Consider the following 9134-nt stretch of genomic DNA (forward strand, 5'->3'; position numbering starts at 1 on the left):
TTTAGTTAAATTTAATTCCTTTAATAACATTAACCTTGAATTGAATTTTCTTTTTAAAAACTAGTTACAACTTGAATGAAAAAATTCAATGAAAATTTGGATGATGATTCTACTCAAAAGAACACTTATCAACACATGCAGTTTCTTTTCTTTCCTATAAATATTTGGGAATCATTTTTGTACTTTACATTTTCATTGACAGTAAAAGTGTATGTGAGACTCATATTGCTATATCTCTAGCAGCATCTCCTTCAGCTACATTTTGGTAACAAATAGAAAAGACTGAGAGAGAACATGGTTGCTAAAGCTTCACCTTGTTTTCTGAGAGCTCATCTTCTTTTTTATGTTTTAAAAAAATTACCTGAGAATGGATCTAGGTATAAGAATATTATGGAAAATCAACAGCTTACTGCAGAACTGTTAATGATCTTTCGGGAATCAATTTTTAGAGATGCGTTATCTATCGATCATAGCATTTTTAAATTCTACTTTGAAACAAATAAATATGTTCATTCTCTCCTACTGAAGAAATGAGAACTTACATTATGATTCATCTTACAGGAATTTTTTTCTCTGGTCTAACAAATATAATGGGTTTTTAAAAGCAAAAATTATACAAGGAATATTTTTCATATTATTTATCCATTTTCACAAATTCTCAAAATTTCTTAAAGTGTGTTTTCAACAAGAACCTTTCAGAGCTCAGTGCAAGTAGAGTTTACAGAACACATTACAAACTTTCTTTAATTATATGCAATACCACACCTTTGCATTAAATGTAATGATTATAATTTCTTACCGAAAATTTTTAATGAGTTTGCACTTTGCAATACCCCTCATATATTTTCCTCTCCTTCCAGGCACAGGTGATGAAATTGTGATCAACATTATGAAATTGGATCACAATTATTTCTTTACTCAAAACAAACCAAGCCTTATGCCATAGGTGTGGAAATCCATATTGCTATGCTAGCCAACTGCAGTCATATTTTGTAATCAGTGCTTTGGGCCAAACACATGGTGTAAATTATATGGAAAAATGAGAAGGCATGTTCCATCTCATGCTGTTGCCAGGTATGTTTCATATTTAGATATAAACAATGAGAGAAATTCAAATTTCACAACAGTTGAGTCATGCCTGCAACTGTGAACACTTGTAGTTTCTGATGACTTTATTAGTAGCAAAGCTCTTCTCTTGTATGAATTTTTTTCCACTTAAATGACTACACTCCTCTATGGCCCCATACTTATTTCTTTTATTACTAAGCAAAAAATCAATAGAAGCTTCTTCTAGGGAGCAACATCAACTGCATATACTTATCAAATGTGTACTATGCCCAAAAGAGAGTGGGCTAGAAAAACAAAGCAATCACAATGTCGCTAAAATCCAGTGCAACTGGACATCTAAAATAAAGAATTTATGTACGTTAATATTTAAGATGTTTTGGTGCTTAATATTTTGAATGGTCCCACGAAGACATATCATTTCCCCAACTTTGTTGCACAAGTGCTAGGACAAACCAAAAAGCAGGCTACCTGTTTCTTCTTTTCTGATAATGACTTTAGAGGTTCAAGTCCTTAGTCTTGACTTTAACCTCCTTAGAATGACCTTAAACTGAGTCAAGGAATTACCAACAGTTTAATAGAATTTCGTGAGTGTGAATGTTAAAGCTTTGGAACCTGTCAAAGAGAAACTTCTGCTTCTCTACAATGAAAATAATACAGAGAAAGTTTTAATGATATATTCACTTGACCATTACTATCTTGTTAGCCTCCCTTCATACACTGCTTTATTTATGCTTTATTCCTCTCCAAATATTTGAGAAAGGGGAGTTATATGTGATTAAAAAATAAATATAAAAAAGAATTACTCTTATTTTATTCAGGATATCCATTTGAATTTGTTATGCAGGAGTGGCATCCGCTTCCTAAATAACGTTGCTTTGGAAACTATAAATTTTTATAAATGTTGATAGTTGTATAGGGACTTCAGGCCTTTTGTTCATAGGGTCACTATGAGTCATGCTCTACTGGAAGGAAATCAACAACAAACACCTTATGATGGTTTTGAGACAAAGATTAAAATTTCATAAGAGTTTCTTTCCCTCTGCCATATTATCTACCTCTTTTCTTGTCTAGCAAATACATCTATTAATTTGAAATCTTTTGAATTGCATTCTTATTTTAATAATAGTCACAAATTAATGCTGTGTGGTCACATGTCCATTAACTTGAAGGAAAATAACCGTATGCTTCAATAACTAAAACTTCTATTACCACAAACTAATTAAAAGGCCCTGTGGTACAGTAATCAGGAAAACAGGTGTTTCATTTAGTTTCTTTCCTTCAAGGTTGAATAGTCACAATTCAAACTTCCCTGCAATTCCTTTAAAGTCAAAGGAAGTCACAGAACCCTACACCACCTATATCACACAACAATATCCTCCTGTCCTACCCAGGGTCTTGATAGAATATAAATCAAGAAAGAAAGCAATGTTTTTAAGATATGTTGAATTATTATTAGATTATTTTTAAAAAGATTTGGAAAAAAGAAAAAATAAAACAAATATTTTGAGTATGTTAACTTCTGAAAAATATTGTTTACTTTTTCTTTCAATGTATTGATTTTTTTTTCCTTTGAAGAGGTGTGACTCCCTAGAGGAATTCTTATTTTCTTTACAAATATAATCATCTTATCAGAACCTCATCTCTATGACCTATATTTGTGAGTATAGTGTGCATTACATACTATTTTATCACACACACACACACACACAGAGTAACTTTGGAAAGCCTCAGTCTTATTCCTGCTGTTAATTATTTAGACTCTGACATATTGCAATAAAACATTTCATCAAGTACTCCAGTCCGAGGAACGATAGGCATCAAAACTGTATTGGTAATGCAAAATAAATGGATCGGGGTTGAAAATAATGAGTTTGGTGGATTACATCTGTCACTGTGAATTATTATTGTTGAACATAATAGGGCAAAGCACTACAAAAATAAAGCTTGTCTTCTCTAGTTAAAGGTGAGACAACTGCCTTTAAGGAGATACAGAAATTCGAGTGTGAGTTATTAATTATGTACACAAAAGGTTTATCTACCTGCCTCATCTTACTTTTTTTTTTTTTTATGTATGTAGCTTTAGCACAGAAAGTCCCCATTGCTAAACCTGGTAATAGTTCATTATGGCCACTAATTGCCCACATATTTCTGGCTGACTTTGCCTGAAATGTGGGAAGACATTCTGTTTGGTCACATTTAACCATGTGGAAAAGAACACTCGAACACGTGAGTAGGTGACAACAGACCTGATTCAGGCACTGATTCTCCCCCATGTTTGCTCTGTAACATACTTCACTTATATCTAGAATTCAAAATGATCATCTGCAAAATTGAGGCCTTGAAAGAAATGTTTTTAAATTTAATTCTATCTTTAAAAACATTCCTTGGATACTTTGTGTGGACCTGGTAGGTTCTACCCTCCCCATAGGTGAAAAATTTAGAGAATTTATTTGAAGAACAAGTTTTTCTGTGTAATGCAGACATGTGGCAACTGCATGACTTCAGTGCAGAAGAAGATAATAGAATATTTTATTTCACTGGAATATGTTGCCCACTCAGTGCTTAGAAGGTGCTTAGGTTAGGTAAGTCTTCAGAAAATGGTTTCTGAAAGAGAAGACAGCCCTCCCACTTTGAGGCTGTAGATACTGAAGTTGCATACATTGCCTGAGTAGCTCTTGGAGAAACTACCTAAGTACTTTTTGAAGAAAAGGACTCTATCCTTCAGAGAGAGGAAAGATCTGAACTGGTCACATCATATGAGGCTAGTCCCACCACAATAGTGGAGATAGAAAGTATCTAGATCTTTCCATACTAGCTCAACGCTGTGGTCTCAAGAATAGTGTTCGTGAAGGTGTGACCTACAGGAGCACTTTCTGGAAGGAAAGAAGGACATGACAACTCATTGAAAACGGGAACAAATTGTACATTGAAAAATACTTTACTGATATAACTGGATGAGTTCCTAATTTCAATGCTATCTGGTACAAGAAAGAAAATGGTCATGATAGACCAACAAGAAATTTCAGACTTTTTTTCTCTACTATTTGAAAGTTGGACCAATATATTTGGACAAAGTAATGCCTATGAGCAATCAAGAGGTTATGCAAGAAGCTGAAACAATTTCCTATTAATAAAAGCAGGATGAATTTTTAAAAACATTGATCGGAAAGAATATTTTAATAGGAATAATTTGTAACCTAAGCTAATGAATCAAGTCAATTGGCATCATATAGTACTAACATTTCTATAATTACCAAGTAATACAAACTTACTGGGCAAACTTGGAGACTATGTTGTTGTTGTTCTTTGGTGCCGTCGAGTCGTAGATGACTCACAGGAACACTATGAACTAAAGGCCTGAGCACTGTTCGTACATAGAGTTTCCAGAGGCAAGCCATTTCGGAAGTGGATGCCGCTCCCACTTCCAGGCTTGATTTAGTCGGGAAGCTCCTGCCAACACTGTCCACCATGGATAACCATTACCACGATTGGCACATCACTGTCACAGTCTTCAGCATGACAGCAACCATGAGTTACCTCTGTACAGCAATGCACAGACCAGTGCTATACCACCTAGAAGAATGTTTGACAGGAAGACAATTTGAACCTGGCCAAGGGCTGCAGATGAAAATCACTCACCTTCGGCTTGGTAGCATAGCTTCCTTTCCTCTAGGTCAACGAGCTCTCTCTTTGTCGTCGCTGGTGTTATTATTGTTTGGTGCCGTTGGTGCTGTTCATGCATGTTTGCTGTGTCCCCAGAAGCGAGGCAAGCCGAGGTTGTCAGCCTAGGGTTTTCAGGCAGGAGGTGGCCTAAACCCAAAGGCAGCTGGGAGAGGAGGCTGGCCATGTTTTTGGCTCCTCCCAGGGTCTCTGGAACTGCTCCTTGCCGGGAGCATGGTGGTGTGAGTGTAGGAATCGTGGCAAGCTTTTGGAGAGTTGGAGACTATAGCGGAATAAAAACAACAAACACCCCCCTGAAGTTATTTTTTTCCATTCATAAGTAACAACTGCTGAAATCTTGAGTCATTTACGTTTAAATAGAGCTGACAAAAACAAAAATTCTCACCAATAGGCAATATCATGATAGACGAAGAAGATTGAATTTGTCAATAATTTTTATCTTATTTGGATCCACAACCAACACTACTGATACCAGAAGCCAAGAAATCAAAAGACATGTTGCATTGGAAAAATCTGCTGTGAAGGACCTCTCCAAAGAGCTAAAGAGCAATGCTATCAGATTAAAAACTAAGGTGCAGTTGAACCAACCTATAAAATTTTCCAATTACTTGCTATGTATCTGAAAGTTAAATAGTGAATAGGAAAAATCTATGCCTTTGATTTATATTATTGGAGAAGAATACTGACTAGCCCATGGATTGTCAAAAGAATACATAACTATGTCTGAGAGAAAACACAACCAGCATGCTCCTTGGAGGCAAGGACAGTGAAGCTTCATCTCACATACTTTGGGCATGTTGGTAGGAAGGACCAGTCCTTAGAAAAGGATATCATGCTTGGAAAGTAGAAGAATCAGTATAAGAGAAGAAGATTTTCAACAAGATGGCTTAACCACTTGACTTTAACAATGGGCCTCAAGTATCTTAGTTAGAGATGATGAGAATGGTGAGGATAGGCAGGGTTCAGATCCATTGTTCTTACAGTCACTATGAGTCTTAATCAGCTCGGTAGCATAACAACAAACATAGCTTTATTATGCAATCGAACCAAATTGCTTTGTTTATTTAACAAAGTATTATAAACATTTTACCATGAAGTTAACAATTCTGCACCATGAATCTGATGGACAGATAACATTTTGTAACATGATATTCTAACCATTGGTTGAATTTTTAATTTTGTTCATTCTTTTCCATTTTAAAAATAACACTAAAATAATTTTCTGAATACTTTTATCTTTGTGTCAGTCTCTGATTATTTCCTTAGATATGAATTACTGGATTAAAATACAATATTTTATTCCTTTTAAGAAAATTCAACTGATAGTCCCATCTGAATAACTATGTTGTAATATGCAGTTCTAATTCTTAATCTGCTATGTGAACCAACTGAGAAGGACGTTGGAAAAGGACAACTGTAAGAAAAAATCACATGTGGTCCATTTAAAGAATCTATGGAACCTACAAGAAAGATAGGGAAGATATGAAGAGCTAAGAATCCCTGGATGGTACAAATAATTAAAACACTCAACCAATGACTAAAAGACTGACAGGTCAGACCCACCCAGATAGATCCTCAAAAGACAATCTTCTTCCAAAATATTACAACCTTGAGAACCTTGTAGAATAAGTAGTTCTACTCTGTACACGTGGATTTATAATAAAGCAGACCTAGTTGTGGCTGACATTTAGCAGCGTGAGAATCCAAGAGCACTTGATTATGCTAATGAGGAACCGATGTCTAGATCAGGAGGCTCTGTGTGAATGAAGCAAGGGAGCTCTGCATGGTTTGGAATTGAGAAGAAAGTGTGACAGGGTTGTATTCTATGTCCATACCTGTTCAATCTATATGCTGAGCAAATTATCCAAGAAGTTGGACTCTATGAAGAGGAATGTGACATCAGAATTAGAGGCAGACTTATCAATAGCCTGAAGTATGCAGATGACACTACCTTACTTGCTGAAAGTGAGGAGGACCTGAAGCACTTGTTGCAGAAGATCAAGGAATGCAGACTTCAGTATGGATTGTGTTTCAATATCAAGAAAACAAAAATTCTTACCAGTGGACTAATATAATAGGCAGTGTCGTGATAGAGAGGAGATTGAAATTGTCAATAGCTTCATCTTCCTTGGATCCACAATTAATACCCCTGGTGCAAGCAGTCAGGAAATCAGGAGATCCATTGCACTGGGCAAATCTGCAATTAGGTACATTTCCAAATTATTGAAGGGTAGTGATGTCAGTTTGAGGACTAAGGTGCTTCTAATTCAGGGCATTGTTTTTCCAATTACTAACTATGCATCTGAGACCTGGACAATAAGAATGACAGAAAAAGAATTGATGCCTTTAAGTTGTGGTGTTGGAGAAGAACACTGAACATCCCATGGACCAAGGGAACGAACATATATGTCTTGGAAATGGTACATCTGGAGTGCTCTTTGGAGGCAAGAATAATGAGGCTTTACATCACATACTTTGGACAGGTTACTAGGAGGATCTATTCCTTGGAGAAGGACATAATGTTGGGAAGGGTGGATGGTTGGTGAAGGAAAGGAAGACCCTAAACCAGGTGGATTGACAAGCTGACTGCTGCAATGAGCTTGTGTCAGGAAGTATGAGGATGGTGTAGGACAGGACTGGGTTCAGATCTTTTGCGTATAGGGTAGCTATCAGTTGAACTCGTCTCGATGGCACCTGACAACACCACCAACAACTGAAATAGATACAAATCACAAATAAATAGTATCAGGGTCTGTTGCAATGGCAGGAGAATTTTCCCAAAGAATAAAGAAATAAGGGAAAGTGAAAAGGTAAACAAGTTTAAAAAGTAGAAAGAAATGCTCCTACTCTCACAGACACACAAATAAAATCGTTTTGGACAGTATACATGAAACTCTTTGGTGATTTAAATGGTTAAGCACTTGACACTACCTGAACGTTTTGTATTTCAAACCCACCCAGAAGTACCTTGTCTGCTTCTATAAATACTTAATTATAATTAATATCAGCAACAACAGTTCATATCTGATAGTGGGCAAAGAATTTCCTTTTTTTGTTTTTGTTGCTTCTTGTATAAAAAGAAATGTGAAAATTTGAAGCAAAGGAGCTAGAATGAAGGTCAATGCTACATTCTAGGCCACAAGTGCTCCCTACATTCTAAATAGAACTCATAAATCAAGTATAGATGAGAGATGGTTAGTGAGTGACATAAAGAGCAAATATTGATATGTGAGAAAAGCTTTTTGGAAGAGATTATGATGTGAAAGTTCTCTGAAACATCAACCTTTCACTTTATCTGCTCCCTAATATGGCTTGATGGTTAGGTAACATGTGGAAACCTTTTTCCCAAACAAGGGAGTAAAGTTAAGTCTTAAGAAGATAGTAAGTTCTAAAATAGCAGTGAGCATGATTGTAAAAGTGCACCTAATTATATTGATATTTTCAAATTTTACTCTAAAGTGCAACCATAAATATAATATTCTCACTTTCTATTCTTGTTACGTGCCATCAAGTTGCTTGTGACTCATAACAAGAGCCCTAAACCATTCCCTATCCTGTGCCAACCTTATTGTCTCACACACACCTACCCCCATTGTCCCAGTGACTGAATCAATCCATCTCACTGAGGGTCTTCCTCTCTGTCCCTCCACCACCCTAAGCATGATGTTTCTCTACAATGACCAGTCCCTTCTTGTAACATGTCCAAAGTATGTCAGACAAATCTTAGATTCCTTGCCTCCATGGAGCAGCCTGGTTTCACTTTATATTACATTATTAAAATAATTCTTTTTTAATCTTTAGAAGTAATTTTAGTGAAAACTTATACTAGAATTAATCTCAAAATATTAGGTATGTGTTAGGTAAAAGTAGGTTAGGTAGAAGTGTTCTGGTGGCAAGTTGTGTAAAGAATTGCTCTGTTAATTCTTTGATGTTCAAATCCAGTAACACGTCTGTGGGAGAAAAATGACAGCCTCTTCCTGTGCTATTCCCAGCTTCAGAGAACATACTGGAGTGCTGACTATGAGTCATTCCAACCAAAACCATGAGTGAATGAGTGAGGGAGCTGAATGTAAACCTTGCTGTTGAGCTTATAATATCTTATGTATGGCTGTGCCATGGAGAGTCAAACAGAACATGAAATAAAGTAAAAAGAAACATTAAAAACTATAAACTGTCTTATATAATTACTATTTAGTAGCATTTTGAATAGAATAATTTATTTTAACAAAGGAAATAAAGAGCATTAGAAAAATCACTCCAGGGTTGAGATATGACTGTTAAAAAGCAGCAAAATGCTATCCAGTTGATTCCACTTCATAGTAAACAAGTAGGGCGGTGTGGAACCACCTTACAGAGTTTCTTGGGTTGTAATCTTTATGGAAGCA

The sequence above is a fragment of the Elephantulus edwardii genome, unplaced genomic scaffold (assembly GCF_000299155.1).
Source record: "Elephantulus edwardii isolate Elephantulus edwardi_28Jun2011 unplaced genomic scaffold, EleEdw1.0 scaffold00105, whole genome shotgun sequence".
In the NCBI taxonomy this organism is placed as follows: domain Eukaryota; kingdom Metazoa; phylum Chordata; class Mammalia; order Macroscelidea; family Macroscelididae; genus Elephantulus; species Elephantulus edwardii.